Consider the following 17,007-nt stretch of genomic DNA (forward strand, 5'->3'; position numbering starts at 1 on the left):
GAATTATGTGAGTTCTAGATAAACGCAGGTAGACATAGAAGCCCCTTGGTGGGAGAGTTCCTTGGTCTCATGAACATTCACCCATGGAAGCAGGATTCCTCTTGTCAGAGAAGGTAGTAATTCTTCTCATGCCAGAAAGCAGAGTTACAAATATATGGGTGAGAATACAAGCCAGCAAATAGTGGAAAACACAGAAGACCAGATATGTTCCTGAACTACATCTCTTAGAAGAAGCTGCGATCTCTCCTGGCAGGTGAAGAAAGGGCAGGAGGAAGAGACTTCCAAAGCCACGTAATGAGTAAATGGTAGGTCCAGGGGAGCAAGCCTGAGCCTCTTGCCCAGAACACTCATGCATTTTCTCATAGTCATATGATTACAACCTTGCATATATTATATATAAGTACATATTAATATGTATTAATATATGTTGTAGGTTGTAGGTTATATGGTGTGTGTTGTGTGTGTGTATTGTGTGTGTGTGGTGTGTGTGTGGTGTGTGTGTGTGGTGTGTGTGTGTGTGGTGTGTGTGTGGTGTGTGTGTGTGGTGTGTGTGTGGTGTGTGTGGTGTGTGTGTATGGTGTGTGTGTGTGGTGTGTGTGTGTGGTGTGTGTGTGGTGTGTGTGGTGTGTGTGTATGGTGTGTGTGTGTGTGTGTGGTGTGTGTTGTACGTGTGTGTGGTGTGTGTTGTCCATGTGTGTTGTCCGTGTATGTTGTATGTGTATGCTGTATGTGTATGCTGTATGTGTATGTTGTATGTATATGTTGTTTATGTATGTTGTATATGTTGTATATGTTATATATTATTGGAATAAACTGAAAGCAACTGCACAGAGAAGAAAATAATGAAATCCTGGGTGACTTCTGTCTTCCTGTCTTTTATTTTATGGTTAAGAATGTGAATTAAATAATAAATACTGCCTGTAAATCAATATTGCATATGTGTCAGTAAAAGTATAATTTCCATGACTTTTATTATAATCTCTTAGAAAAACAAAATGAGAAGGTAGGTGTGGCATGTGCCTGTAATCCCAGCACTGGGGCCACTGAGGTAGGAGGGTTATAGGTTCAAAGGCAGCCTGGACTATATGGTTCCAGGCCAGCTTGGGATATGCAGCAAAAACCCTGCCTCAAAATATAAAGGAAGGGAGTGGAGATACTGGAAGGAGGAGGAACATAGAGAAAATAGAAGGAAGAATGGAGAAGAGATAATTGCTGACAGGCACGTGGAGGACAGAGCCCTAAAATGCCATGTGCTACATGGTTAGCTCCTAGCATTGGGCCAGAAGCTTGAATTATAGATTTGCCAGAGTACCCCTCCCTGCTTTTAGAACCCCTGGAGCTGCATGGGGAGATGGAGCTTCTGTTAGCTCGGCTCCCACAATAACAGGAAGGTAGCAGGATGGTTGAAGACCCATTCTGCAAGGCTATGTAACACAGCTAAGAAATAAACCCTTACTTCCGTAAGTCTGTTAATGTTATGGTGTCTCTCTTTTTTTGTTCTATATCCCTTTACATTTATCCTTGCTTCATGTGTATGAGTATTCTGCCTGCCTGTATATGTATTGCACTGTGAACATGAGGGATACAGAGGCTGGGAGAGAGCACTGGATCCCCTGTACTGTGCCAACAGGCAACTGTGAGCACCACGTGGGCTCTGGGAAGCAAACCTGGCCCCTCAGCAAGCGCTCTGAGCCATCCCTCCAGCCCTTCTTCTTCACCCTTTAAAACATTTATATATTGATCTGTGTAGGGGAAGGGGCACTGGTGCCACTTCACACATGGAGAAGCCAGAGAGTGACTTTCAGGAGTCAGTTCTCTCCTTCCTTCCTCCATGTGGGTTCCGGGAATCGAACTCAGGTCAGAAGGGTTTGCAGCAAACATCTCTACTTTCTGAGCCATCCCCTCAGCCCAAACTCTTTCTTAATTCCAGGCCCGTCTGCCTGACTCCTTCATAATGGAGGATAAAGAGATGAGTCCATAATGAGGTAAAAGATTTAACAAAGCTGTCTGGCTCCTCATAGCTGGACTACCATGCTATCCAACCATGTGTGGAATATCACATCCCTCTGTACCTCAACCAAAGCATTCAATTGTTAATGCTTTCAATCAAGAAGTACTTAGAAAATATTCACTGAATAAGTTAGTAAGTGAATGCATAGGCTAATTTACAAAAACCAACACTTGGTCTAATCTTCAGACGGCCATCTTGGTAGCAAGGGGGTGGCTGGTTTTATCATTTGGTTTTATGTAACACCACAGATTGAGCCTCAGCTGGAGAATGTGGAGATGCCTGCCAACACAGACTGGCTGGGGCAGAGCGGAATGGTACACAACTGCACAGACTTTCTCTCAAAGGGCTATTTTGCTGTGACTCAGAGGCCCAAACCCCTACCGGTCCTGGCACTTCGCTTCAGTTTCCTTTAACTTTTTATTGCCTGTAAACAGCAAATTCCTCACTGTTAGTCAGCCTCAGGAAATTCAGTTCCCTGTGCGTCCTTACAAAATAACAAAGCAGCGTGCAGGGCCCTTGTGCAGGACTTTTCCTCAGGCAGCCAAGATGCAGAACTGCAGGGTCTATAGATCTGCTCATGAGTGCTGGTTAGGGTGGGCCTTATATAGACTGTGCTCTGTCATCTTCTTAGTCCTACTATGCTAGAAGCCAAGATTTGATGGCAAATAAACAGCAATTGATGAATAAAAGCCCTTTCCACTTTTGACACACTCTAATTTTTTTAATGTAATTTTATGTGTTTACTTATTCACTTTACATCCTGTTCACTCCCCCCTATTCCAGTAACACACACCCTTTTTTAATACGCTAATTTCTTAAACTGGGCCAACTATTTGATTCCTTACTATGATAGCTCACTAGATGTATTATTGCCACCAAAAAACTAAATAAAGAAAGAAGTAACTCATCTCATGGTGGACAATAAGAAATTCCCTCAAGACAATCTGAATTTGTATCTTTACGAAAACAAGACTATACACATTCCAGTATAACAATAAAGGGCCCCCAAAAAATGATCAACAGATGAAAGAAATTATCAATTCTTCTGGTCAATCAGAAATTCTTAAGGTTTCAGGGCTGGTTTTCCCAGAATAATATATAGAAATACTTGGAGGAATACTTAGAATCCTACACAAACAAAGGTTAAGCTAGAGAAGATGGCTTCAAACTCTTAAACCAACCACAAGCTAACCTTTCTTGGTATATAAAGTGTCAACATTTTTCTATTGGGAACAGATAGAAATGACCACTTTCTGCTGTCTTTAGGGATCAGAGACATGAGGTCACAGGTCACTGGGAATAAGGAAACAAAGTCACCTACTCTGATGACAAGAGTGGAATGGATAAAGCACCAGGAGAAGGGAGAGAACAGCTGTCTCTCAGGTACACACAGATAAGCAGGTGGTGGGTCTTCACCCAGAGGTGTGACCCATCCATGTCTGCCCACACATTAGACCATAAGGAACTGTATCAGAAGGACTGGACCCTGCAACAGCTCTGTTCAAATCTCTAGGCACTGGGGCATTTGGAGCTTTAAGAAAACAGAACTTGGGCTCTGGACTGCCTTTTTTTTTTTTTTTTTTTTTTCAATTTAGAAAGATCTACTGAATAGAAGGCTCATATTCAATGTGAAATGCAATGGAATTAATTTTATGGGCCATGTCCTATGGGGGAGGATAGTAATTGCATTCCATAAACTGAACTCCAGAATGCCCAGTGGCCACTGAACCTCTCCCATGATGCTCTAGCACTTTTAAGAAAGCCACGGATACAGAAATCCCTCTTCAAGTAGGAGAAACATGATCCATTCCTAGAAGGCTGGCTACCCAAGTTCAACAAGAAAGCATCTAATGAACTGTAGCCCAGTCCCTTGAATATTCTATCTCTCTACAGCAGCGCCAATGGCTCAGCACGACTGCATCTGCAGCTGGGCAGAAATCCCTGATATGAGGACAGATGGTCTCTAAATGATTTTTACCAAGAACTCACATCTGTATTAGTCGCTTGGACTGCTGTGATCACAGTTTCTGACCAAAATAACTGAAGACAGATTTGGCTTGGCTCATGGTTTCAGAGGGTCCTGGTCCATATTACAGTAGAGAAGACGAGGTGCCTACCAGGAGCACCACAGCAGAGGCTGTTCACACCACGGTGGATCAGGAGCCCAAGGAGTAAGAGGAACCAGGGACAGAGCTACAACCCTCAAGACACCCCACAGTAACCTACTCTGAGCTAGGCCCCACCTCCTAAACATTCTGCAGCCTCCAAATGTAAGACCAGATGGGAAACCTGTACTCAAAGGGTAAGCGAGTGAGACACATTTCAGACTCAAATAATAATTTCTTCTGCTTTATAAAGTACTTCATTTGGCCACCTAGCAATTCTTGTTTATTCATGTGTCTGTGTGGTATACACATGTGGGAGTATGCATGTTCGCACATGTGAATGCATGTATGTGCAGGCGGGTACATGAGCATGCATGTGCCTGTGAGGCCCAAGGTTTTCAGGAATCTTCCTTGATTGCTCTTTCAGATTGTTCATCGAGACAGGGGCAATCAAACCCAAGTTCATCGATATGGCTAGTCTAGCTAGGCAGTTGCCCTAGGGATTTCCTATTTCTGTCTTCCTAGGCTGGAGTTACAGGGAGCCCCCATGCCCACCTGGCATTTACATGGAGTCCAAACTCCACCCCTCCTGCTTGCTCTTTAACTACTGAACAAGCTCCCAGGACCCCCAGCTGGCAATTATTAATATCGATTTTATTTAGGCTTTCTCTTCCAGTCACCCAAAGATGGAGTCAGAGCCGTTCATTCCACTGTGATTGAAAGATAGGGACCCCATTGAAAAAGTTTAAATTTAATTGATTAAACAACCAAATCAACTCTACTGCACTAAATTCTACATATTTCCAAAATCCTTAGGCAGTCACTGTCCCATTCTCTTTTAATCTCCCCTAACACTTTAAACCATTGCACACATGTTCTTGGTTAGGGTTTCTATTACTGCGTTAGAACACTATGAGCAAAACCAACTTGAGGAGGGAAGGGTTTATCCATACCTCAGGTCACAGATCATCACTGAGAGAGGTCAGGGCCAGCACTCAAAGCTGGAACCTGGAGGCAGAAGTTAAGGCCATAGACGAACGCTGCTTACTGTCTTTGTTCCCCCTTTGCTTGCTAGTTTACTTTTTTATACAACCCAAGACCACCTGCCTGGGGTTGCTCCCAGTGGGCTGGTCCCTAAATCAATTGTTGATCAAGAAAATGTTCCACAGACTTGCCAGCAGGCCAATATGATGGAGGTTTTTCTCAAGCGAGCTTCTCTCTTCCCAGATGATGCTCCCTCATGTTGAGTTGACAAAAAAATAACAAACGAGGCCAAACACTTACAATAAGTCTCACATATTCTCACACTGCCTCGTTTGTAAAATAAAAATGTGATGAATAAATAAAATAAGGTGAAATCATAAGATTTGGTACCTGAAATGTAAATTGCATTGTGCCCTAGAATCAAGGTCTTATGAGAACCTGGATACTGATTAAACAGACTCTGGGCACACCTGAAACAATTACTGGACAAGCTGGAGCCTGGGACCCTTACAGAGATGTGGAAAATGCCAAGTGGTGGAATCTTCAGCATCAGTGCAAACAGGGCAGGACTGCAGTTCCTAGTAAGACCCAACTGGTATATCTAAAATCCCCAATGCCAAAACATCTATAAACTCAAAAGAGGCTGTATTTCCACACCACTTACTTCATCTGCCAAAGCTGCATATGTCTTTGCTTTTTTTAGGTGTGTTTTTAATGCTTCTAAGTAAAACATTTACATCAGTAAGCCCTCCTGTTGGTTTGTGTCTCGAAGTATACAAGGAATGGCCTACTGCCAATGTTTACAGGACTGAGATTATGACCCTCAACTCACCTGGAATCAGTGGTTTTTAAAGAGAGGTTTCATAGCCAGACAGTGGTGGTGCACATCTTTAATCCCAGCACTTAAGAGGCAGAAGCAGGTAGATCTCTGTGAGGAGTTCGAGGCCAGCCTGCTCAATAGAATGAGTTCTAGGACAGCTAGGGCTATACAGAGAACTCTGTCAAAAAAAAGAAACCCAACAAAAACAAAAACAAAGAGATTTATAGTATAATATTGTGATCACTCTTATAGTAACTTCTTTGTGGATTTTTTTCTCTTTTTTATGTTATTTAGATTACTAATATTTCAGTAATATTACAGCCAAAGTCAGGTATTTTGTACCATCTAAAATGTCCATTGCTGTAAGTCTGAAAAACTGTTAGTCCTTATTGCTGTGAGTCTGAGAAACTGCTCCAACATTTAAAAAAAATTAACATCTTCTCGTTAAACAGAAGTAGAATAACCCTTTAATCATATTTTTGGCTCGGCTAATGAAAGGTATCCAAGGAGATACTTTGTTAACCGAAAACAAGGTGGGAGCATTTAGTTGCTATATTTTTGGGCGGGGGATGAGGGGTGGGTGGGTTTTATTTCACTTAAATTTAACTGGAGGGTTATCAACTACTTGCTGTAAGCTTTACTGTCTTAAAGAAACCACAAATCACAAGTATAATTTCAATACATTCTTCAGTTCAGGATATGAAACAAATATAATTCCCATGCTATGGCCTCCATAAAGCAATTCTTTTGGGGGATGGTGACAGTGACGGCTGGTCATTTACCTGATGTAAGTCTACATGAGATTTTTTTTTAAATCTAATTAATAAACTCAAACTAGTTAACAGATATGTTAGCTTCCATCTCTTGGTCTCTTTGGATACCACGCTTTTAAACTGCTTTTTCTGTGTTTCATCAACGCTATCAGCATTTCTTCAACTGCACAGCCCTGACTTCTTCGACACAGCAGTCAAGGTCCAAGAAAGATAGGCAGGCAAAATGAAGAAAATGGTGGCAATTCAGGCCCCAGGAAAAGGAAGAAAAACTGTTTCTTACACATCTGTGTGAGCCCTAAACAAACCTCAGACACCTACTGTCAAGAAGGAGCCTCTCCCAGGCGCTGTTTGTACTTGTCAGCCGAACACTAGCAAACGGTCGGACACAAATAAAGACGACACAAAAACAAGTCAGTCGACTAGAAAGCCTGCGTAGAAGAGACTACCTGACATTCTTGTTTTGATTGAACTCACTCATCATTTCCTTTATGTATAGTATATTTACGTCATTTCTCCCTCCCTCCAACCCCTTCCGTGTTCTCCCCTGTTGCGGACCTCTCTGTCAATGTTTGAACCCGCACTGCAAAAAGCCTTGGGGGCTAAACTGTTAGAGCCCGCACTGCCTCAAGCTGCTCCGGTCTTGGGTCTTGGGTCGGGGCTCAGCAAAAGAGAAAGTGAGGATGGATGCAAAGAATGGAGACCAGACAGAGTATGATTCAATCCCGTTTATTCTTCAGTCTCTCTTCTTCTCTCCAAGTCCCAAGTCTTGAGTTCCTAGTCCCTAGTGCCTCCAAGTTCCAAGTCTCAAGTCTCAAGTACCTACTCCAAGTGCCTAGTACTTAATAATAATCTCTTTTTTCCGAGTTCTCTAGTCTAAGTGTCGTCTACCTAGTAATAATAATTTCTTCTGTCTGCCTCTTGCCTTTTATATGTCTCACTTCTAAGCCACGCCTTTAGGTCACACCTTTAAGTCATGCCCTAAGGTCTTGTCTCTCAATCTGATCTCTAAGTCACGCCCTTAAGTCACACACCTTTAAGTCTCACACACCCAAGGGAAAATCCTGGGTATCTAAAGCAAGATGTTATCAGAGTGTGCTCAGCTGTTGTAGGCTGTTGTAATCAAGTCTTTTGTCAGGGTATATGGCTCAAGATGGCTGCAGGGATGACAGCCGTCTTCTGTCGGCTCCCCACACTCCCCTCTCAAATCCATGCCCTCCTTTTGTTATTGTTACATATATAGAAATGAGAATAAACAAACATAAGTGGCTGAGTTCAGCCCGTGTTGCTCATGTGTGTCTGTTTACCAGGTGACACGTCTAACCGTCTATTTGTGTTGTTACATCACACAATCTACAACCCAATCCCTTCCATCTCCCTGCCTGCCCTCTTCAATCTTGCCTACATCGTCCTCGGCTGACACCCAAGATATCTTACATCTGACATCATTAAAAAGATTTCACACCTCATGCCAAAAATGTCCCTCCCTCTGGGGAGCCCAGAACCTTGCTGAGCATCTGTTCAAGGCCCTAACATTCTCCCAGGACTGGATATGATACCATGGAATTCAAGGATGCCTCCTGACTCCCTAGGAGTCAAAATTGTTCTCTTTGGGATAGGGAGATGGCTCACTGGGTAAAAGCGTGCATCATTCAAACACAAATATCCCTAAAATTCATGAGAATCCAAGCATAGCAGCACATGTCTGTAATTTCAGTGCTCACACGAAGAGACAAGACATGGAGACAGGCAGATCCCAGAGAGCCAGCTAGCTCAGTGTCGGCAGCAACAAACAAGAGACCCTGTACCACAGTGAAAAACTATCAACAATATTCAAGAGTGTTCTCTGATTCACACATGCAAAACTACAGCACGGGTATTCCCACACTAACATCAACACACAGCACACATACACAGATTTTAAAAAAAAAAAAAAAAGCTATTTTTAGGTTGATCCATCTTCCTGCCCTTTCTGTATTGAATCCAAAGAGAACTTAGCCAACTACTTCCATCTGGAAGAATCTGTAATAATTGTACAGCTCTATGGTGACGCTTTTTGAAAGGGGTGGCCTGTGTACACCATCACCAACAGGACTTTAGGAGGTCATCTTCCTTGAAGGGCATGCTCGTCCAGCAAATGCCCTCACAGATGCACCGAGTGTGACTTTGCCGGGACTGCTGAGACACAGTCTGTTATAACTGGCATCAGTTGCCACAAGCAAGCACTAAGAACCTGACCCTGGCAAAGCCCATTTTACACTCCAGTGCTGTTCATCTGGGTGATACCAAGTGGGGAGGCGACGGGGGAGGGGGAGAGCAGGAAGGCAGAGAAGGAGGTACTGGCGCATGATGCCATGCCCTGCACCCAAAGACACCCTGCTGCAGAAGCGACTTCACCCACACAGACAGACCAAGCCCACGAAACCAAGTTTTCAAACTGCCACTGAGCCTCCCATAAAAAGCAGTTCTATTTCTAACCTCCCGCACCATGGAAAAATACAAATGACACCAAGCAACCGAGAATCTCTGAAAGTCTTATTTTATACTCTTTCCCCCGCACCCACACCCAGACCTCCCCCACAGAAAAAAATCTTAGGTGGAAAATTTGCTAGCTTTTTTTTTTTTTTTTCTCCAAGTTTGACAATACCGTGATCAACTGACGAAGCTGCTGGCACACTTGAATGTAGAAGAATTTGCTAAAGGCATTTTCCTGTTACAATTGTGGCTGTCTACTTGAGGAAGGGGGAAAAAAATGTCATTTGGTAATAGAAGGGCAGAGGACTGAAGAGACAGTCCCGTTAGGAAGTGCTGGCCTTGCAAGCATGGAGACCTGAGTTCAGCTCCAGAGCCGTGTAAAAATTCTAAATTAACAGGTTTTAAAGGTGTCCTTCGTGGCACATGCTTATAATCCCAGTGTTAAAGAGACAGAAACTGGTGGATCCCTGGGACTTGTTGGACAGCCAGCCTCTTCTACATGGCAACTTCCAGTCCAGTGAGAGACCATGTCTCAAAAGAAAAGGTAGACAGGTCGTGGCTGAAGGCCACTCGAAGTTGCTCTCTGGCCTCCACAAACACAAACATTACAGAACAAAATAATGGGTGGCGAATGAAGCAGACAGAGAAATCCCAACATCATGGGCCATGGACAGAAGAGCTCGTGACATGTCTCTGAACTTTTTTCCTTCCTCTTTGCATTTCCTGGCTTTCTGAGGACATACCCAGTGTTCCTGAGACCTGCACTGTGTGTCTACTTTTCCCAAAGACACTCTTAACCCAAAACCAGAGAATGGGGGACTGGGGAGGGGGTCTGGGGAGGAGGAGGGGTGGGTGGAGGGTGCTACAGACTCCTGACTCCGGTTCACAGTCACACAGAGATAGTTACAGGGATGGACAGGTAAGAGGGTGGAGTTTCCAGACAAAGGAAGATCCTGAATGGAGCCCTGACAGAATTCAGGAGTCCTCTGAGAACCCAGGAGGACAGTGAAGGGATCTCCCCAGGCCTCCTACTTCTGGTACCTTTGATCTCACCTCCCAAATAACCAACTTGGAGACTAACCCATGACTGCCCAGCTTCCTGTGCAGACAGAGAATCACTGCAGCCTCCACAGGGATCTAAGTTCAAGGGGCGGCACCTCAGGCTCTCCTTACAGCCAAGGTCTCATTGCTCATATCTGGTTCCATTTCCACCATTTCATCCATTTCCTTGTGTACCACAGAGACCATTTTGTACACACAAATCACCTTATTTAGCAGGCACAGATGACAAATGCTTTCTCCAGTACTGCTGGCCTTGGATCTTGGGGGGGGGGGGGTTGTTTTGTTTTGTTGGTCTTTTAACATGATCACAGGAAGTTCAGGTCAGAAAAGCACAGTGTTGAATGGGGTTGTTGGTTAATTGTTGAGTGTTTCTCAAAGTGGCTCTCTATCCTCGACATTGAGCAAGGAGCCTGAATCTATGATTTAATTAATGATTTCCTCAACTACATCTTAGCAGCCCTGTGCTTCGCCCATTTCCTAGCACCTGGCTCTAACAGGATGCCTCATGCAGTGTTTTAGGAAAACTGCTCAGTCCTCAAGGAAGACAGACAGCACTTCTGTTTGTTCATTGTCAGTTCCCACATATGTATGATCCATGACTGACAGCTGGCTAACATCAGAGTAGACAATGACAACTTACATTTTACTGACCATTTAATGTGGGTCAATGCTGAATTAACCATTTCAAAGATAATTCCTCAAGATAAATCTCCCATAAGATAAGAAAGGCTAGAAATTCCCGGTGACAACTTGCCCAGGGAATAAAATGAATAGACATGGCAGGGCTGGAACCCAAGCCAAAGTCTGTGCAAGTGCAATATGGCCAAGGTGCACATGCCTTCAGAGTTTTCAGGAAGACTAAATCTTTAAAATACTTAATGACAACCTAAACACAGAGACTCAATTGAACCCACCTTCAAAGCCAAGTCCAAATAAATCCACTGCACCCAAAGATAGACACGGTTCAATTAAGGCAGGACCCTCCCAGAGAAACGGAGCAGAGAGAGCAAACGACACCTGTCCAGAGTGCTCACCACTTAGGAATGTCTCGCAGTCCAGCTGTGAGCTTTACAAGTAACAGAGCAAGTATAAAATTCCAGGACAGCCAGCTGTAAGAGCCTATTTTAAAGTGTGAAAGTCCTGACAGCACCTCAGAATCTAAAGTCTGTGCTTGAGAGCACCCGGGAATGCCGAAGCACCATGCACTTGTGTAGCAAGCAGTTCTTCAACGGCTCCCGTTGGCGGGGAGGAACACAGTTTTGTATTTAACCTAAAAGCCACATACGGTACTGTAGTCAAGAGAAAGTTTTCCATTACCAATTTTAAAGTTGCTTAAAATAGTTGACAGAATGAGGTAATCCCATATAAGGAGAGGAATCAGATACTTATGTAATTTTCAAGAATTATTGCTACTTTTACCAAAATTTTGTAAATCAAATTTCACAGTCCTTGGGGCATAATTCAGTGGCATGTTCACTTACTTAGAAAACTACATGGAGACAATTTTAGGCTTGGGTGGGTGAACATAAGGAGAATGCACGTGAAGTAAAGACAAATGTTAAACTTCACTCACACTTGCACGGGCCTTGGGAGAAGACTTCCTCCTACTCTTAGGCGATAGTTAAGTGTGCTAAATTACTGCAGGAAAACCACCAACATTCCTTAAGTCAGCAAAAACGAGAGACTCTCCAACACCATATTATTCCATCCAGTTAATAGAGAAATTGCACAAATATACGTCAGCAACACACACATCCTTGAGAAGCTCCGAACACTCCTGTGAACACTTGTCATCTACCCTGTGAATCAATTCACTCAGGAAAGAACTGTGTATAAACTGAACTCAGCTCACCCACAGAGAGGAACTGGACCCACACTGAAGTAGAATGAGGTCTGCTGAACAATACATTTAGCACTGGAAGGCTGAGGAAAGTCCATTTAAACTGAGGGATCTATGTAAATTGAGTGAAAAAGCACACAGACTCCTTCCTTATGCTGCAAAATCAGGAGCCTCACTGAACCCCAACCATACATTTTTTTAGAGCCCAGGGAGAGCTGCACCAATTAATGACATCTGACACAAGTTTTATTGAGTTGGGTTAGCACACCGGATACTGTTCTAGACCAGCCACACAAGCAAGCCATCGAAAGGGAAGATGGAATAAAAGAGACCAGGATCTGTCCTGGACCTCAGAGGGCTAGGGTAGGACTTGTTATAATTAGTGAGCCTACCTTCTAGCAGATTTTTTAAAAAAGGAAGAAAGAGGTGGGGAGGGAAGGATGGAGGGAATTCTCTGAAACTTTGTAGAACACTATAGAACTTCTACTATTTTGAAAATTATCAAATGTCTTTGTTTGATGACAGTCAACTATGCAGGATCAGAATCAATAAAATCACTTAAGAGTCAACATAACAGAGGTAAAGGGACACCCCTGGGTGAGGAGCCAACAGCAGATAAACTGGAACCTAGGAGCAGAGCCTTGCATCCTCTAATACTGTCCACTGACTGACTCCCCCAGGGCTAGCCCTGAATCTAGCTTTACACCAAAGGATGTCTGAAACGTAGTTACCATCTACATTTTACCTCCATGTACCCCAAGTTTCAGTCACTTAGACACACAGATGGAAAACAAAGGAGACTTAAGGGTGGCCTCAGACAGACCAGGACCATCAAACTCTGCTTCACAAACATAAGAAAGAACTCATCTCACCTCTGAACTAGGCGAAGCCTGAGGTCCGTCCTTAAAAACAGTCCAACAGGAGAACGGGGTCTGGTGCTGCAAATGTAGACCGGAAGTGCTAGAAGAAATACAGAGAAGATCAATGAGTTGATTCTTGATTTCTCTCAGTTCAACCCAAGTTCCAAAAAAAAAAATCTGAGAGCTGTCACAATACAAGGCACAGATATCAAAAATAAATAAAATAGAAATGCAAACATAAACATTAAGTATTACGTGGGGGGCGGGGGGGGGGGAAGAGAGATTCATAGCCAAAAATCTAGAGTGAGAGATGTGACTAACTTGGGATCTTTTCTAGGAACCATAGAGAGCAATAAGTTGTCTTCTCTACATCAAAAGACACTTGCTCCTCCAACGACAAGAACTTTGTCTTCAGTAAGAAGTCACAAATAATGGACAGTACCTTGCTGGACTATTTATTTTTATAGTTATTTTATTTATTTACATTCCAGTCATTGTTCCCCTTCAGTGCCCCCTCCCACAGTTCCTCATCCCACTCCTCCTCCCCCTTGCCTCCGAGAGGGTACTCCCACACACACCAGGCCTCCCCTTTCCACGGGGCCTCAGGTCTCTCGAGGATTAAGAACGTCTTCTCCCATTGAAGCCAGACCAGCAGACCTTTGCCCATGTATGCTCCTGGTTGATGGCTCAGTGTCTGGGAGCTCCCTGGGATCTGAGTTAGTTGAGACTGCTGTTCTTCCTCTGTTCTTCCTCGCTCTCCCTTTCAAGCTTCTTCAATCCTTCTCCTAATTCAACCATAGGGGTCCCTGACTTCAGCCCAATGGTTGAATGTAAGTATCTGCTTCTGTCTCAGTCAGCTGCTGGTAGGGCCTCTCAGAGGACTCAGAGGACTCGAATCTGTGTCTTTGGTTACTGTGGACCTCCTGTGTGGGGAGGCACGCAGGCTATAGAATGTGGGCAGGTGTCCTATCAGGCCACTGATCTGATCCAGGTGAGGAATGGACCAAATTCAGACAGGTGAGCTTGTCTGTAGCGCTGCTGCTGCTGCTGCTGCTGCTGCTGCTGCTGCTGCTGCTGCTGCTGCTGCTGCTGCTGATGTGTGTCTGTGACTGCAGACACAGCATGCCATGGCATGTATGTAGAAGTCAGATGACAACTTCCTGGAGTTTCTCTGTGCACTGTGGGATGTTAGGAGCCAAACTCAGGCTCTCAGACTGAGGAAGCATCAAGTCATGTGGGTGACAATCTCTATCTCTCTCTCTCTCTGAAATAGGGCCCCCCCCCTTATGACCTAGGGCTGGCCTCTGATTTGAGACAATCCTGTTTTAGCTTTCTGTGTAGCCTGATAAAAAAACCATTTTCCTTCTTAACAATCCAACTTACCTTGAGATAACTCAGTGTACCTAATATTCAACAGTAAAAGAAGGCAAGCCCAAAGGGACCTCATCCCTCCTTGGAAACAGCTATCTAATCCTGTGTAGCAGTGAAACTCGAACTAGGAAGACACTGTGATTGACTGTACCCACAAGGCTGCCTGCCTTTCTGTGTCTTCCATCCTGAAAGTGAAGCGTCTTTAGTGCTCCAGGGGTTGCCTGGCTCCCACCATCTACCACCAACACCTTTATCCCAACTTAGTGAGCACACCCTGTATGAACCCATTCCAGGTGGGATCAGTGACTTCCTGTCTTGGGAAGCCATTTCAGGTAAATCTCTGCCTCTGATTAAATGGGTACTTCTTAACACCCAGTCTGCCAGTATGTAGGATATATTCCATCCAAGGTAGAATAAGCAGCCATCTGTGACACTTGTGTGCTACACTGTACTCTCCAAGAGACTTGTCCCTCAAATCGTGTTCCCACCATATGTCACTCCCCAGTGTTCAACCAATGCAAAGGTATCCAGATAAAAAGTGACTGATAAAAAAAATTTAAAAAAAAAAAAAAAAAACACTGTGAGACTCCTGTGGAAGTCTATTCAAAATACAGGAGCCAAACCCTCCCTGTTATTATCTATCTCCTTCCTATTCATATTGGAGATGCACAGAATCTAGAGCAGGCTACCAAGGCCTCAATCTTAGCACCTTATATAAGATTTCTGAATTGTAACTGAAGAATGACAGGCTGCCTCACCAAAGGACTGGGACCACATGGAAAGACCTGAGGGGCCTGTAGGACCTGAGAACAGTCCTAGCTGACAGCAAGCAAAGAAACAGTGACATCAGTCCTACAGTTAATTTAATTCTGTCAACCATCAACACGTTTGGAAGCAGACTCTTTTCCATGCAAAGCACAGCCTACCTAACATCTTAACTTCAGCCCTAGAAGAACCGAACAAAGCACAAGACAGCTCAGCCATGGAAACTGTAAGCTAATAAATAAGTGTGCTGGTTTAAAACACCAAGTTTATTTTAAAAAAAAAAAAAAAAGACTATTTTATTTAGAAACACAAAATAAATACATTTTATAACATGGATACATGAAATACATATTTATATATTAAATGCATGTGTAACTCCACTGATGAGGAACCATCAACCATGAATGATTTTTTTTCTCACTCAACTATGACCACCCTACAGGAAGGAACTACATCATCAGCATCCTGACCTCATTGGAGGTCTGTAACTTATTTTTTGCATGCGTGGCTGTGTATGTAAGTGTATATGTAAGTGTATGGTGAGCAGGTATTTGCATGTTGAAACCAGAGGACAACTTTCGGTGTCATACTCAAAAAGGTGTCTGCCGCCTTTGAGACAGGTACTCTCAGTGGCCTGAAAGTCACCTTAAGCTTGGTGAGCCAGAGAGCCTTGAGGACCCTCTTGTCTCTGCCTCCCTAGCACTGGACTCCTAAGCAGCCCCTGCCATGCTCAGGATTTTTACGTGGATCCTGAGGAGGCAAACACTTTACAAGCTTAGCCATCCCCTCGGGGCTAGTTTTTAATTTCAACAACTATGATTAGTCAACTTCTACATAACGCAATAAGGCACCTGAATCCATTCACTCCTTCTGAGCAGGGCTCAAAGACTGGAATTTAATTTCAAAATAGGCTGAAAGATATTTAGCCTCGCAGGTTTTTGCCTGTGAACTTGAGTCAGCGCTTAGGAGTGTCTCTCAGAAAGCGGCGGCAGCGTTCAAGTGTAGAGAAAAGCAGTAGATGTGCGGGGAAGGCTGGACTTGATCCAGGGTAGGATGCATGCATGTAAACGAGGTGCCAGACGGAGCGAAGGGGCAATTCTGTCCCAGGGTACGGGGCCAGAGGGCTCACAAAGGCTCACAAAACACAACAAGGGTGTTGGGAACAGGGGGCAGGCCAGCAATCAACTTGGCCCTGGGGTAGCTTGCCCGGGTATGTGGGGACCTGCAACACACGTCAGCAGCCGTGAGAATAGGCAGCTGGATCTGACCCAGGGTCTGAGTCCTCTCTGAACATTGCAACTGCCTCCATGCAAAGAAGGTTAGCTTAAAAAGGAAAGGGTGAAGGAAAGGAAGTGAGATAGAAAAGGAGAAAGAAAAAAGCTCGATAAACTAACTTCCGTTCAGAAGTCTCAGTGCAGAGACATAAACAACACACAAAGGCAGCGTGTCTCCTTCAAAAATTACTGACTCCATAGTGATGATCCCCAATGAAAGTGACTTAGAAGAACTGCCAGACAAAGAATTCAAAGGAAGGATTACAGAGAGGTTCAGACAACTCAAAGAAGGCATGACACACTCCAAGAGCACAAAACCGAACAGCCAAATGAAATAAAGGTGTCAATTCAAAATATGAAAACGGGATTCAATGACGAGAGAGAACTGCTAAAGCAAAGCCAAAGGAAATGACAGCGGGGACACGAACCTCCCTCAGCCAAATGCCAACGGCCTAACTGATCACGTGGCAAACAGAGAGCATCAGGGTTTGAAGGCAACATGAGAGAATTAGATCATTAGTTCAAGGTCAATGGTGAATTTTTAAATGTATACGTGAACAGAATATGAGAGGGCTTGGGGACACCATCAAACCATCAATCTATGATTTGTGGACATACAAGGAGGAGGCTTCCATTTCAAAGGTATAGAAACTGCTTTCAATAAGCCGAA

The 17,007-nt window shown here is 44.0% G+C and overlaps 1 protein-coding gene across 4 annotated transcripts in view; it reads right to left on the minus strand.

Moving 5' to 3' along the window:
• The window catches only part of Ldlrad4 (low density lipoprotein receptor class A domain containing 4), a 320,565-nt gene that overhangs the window by 242,990 nt on the left and 60,568 nt on the right, over nt 1-17,007 (minus strand). For all 4 annotated transcript variants that reach the window (XM_034517657.2, XM_034517660.2, XM_034517659.2 and 1 more), the window contains exon 2: nt 12,940-13,027. The gene's annotated coding sequence lies outside the window, so the exon portion shown is untranslated. The remainder of the gene's footprint in view (nt 1-12,939; nt 13,028-17,007) is intronic.

This window comes from Arvicanthis niloticus, chromosome 14 (assembly GCF_011762505.2).
Source record: "Arvicanthis niloticus isolate mArvNil1 chromosome 14, mArvNil1.pat.X, whole genome shotgun sequence".
In the NCBI taxonomy this organism is placed as follows: Eukaryota; Metazoa; Chordata; class Mammalia; order Rodentia; family Muridae; genus Arvicanthis; species Arvicanthis niloticus.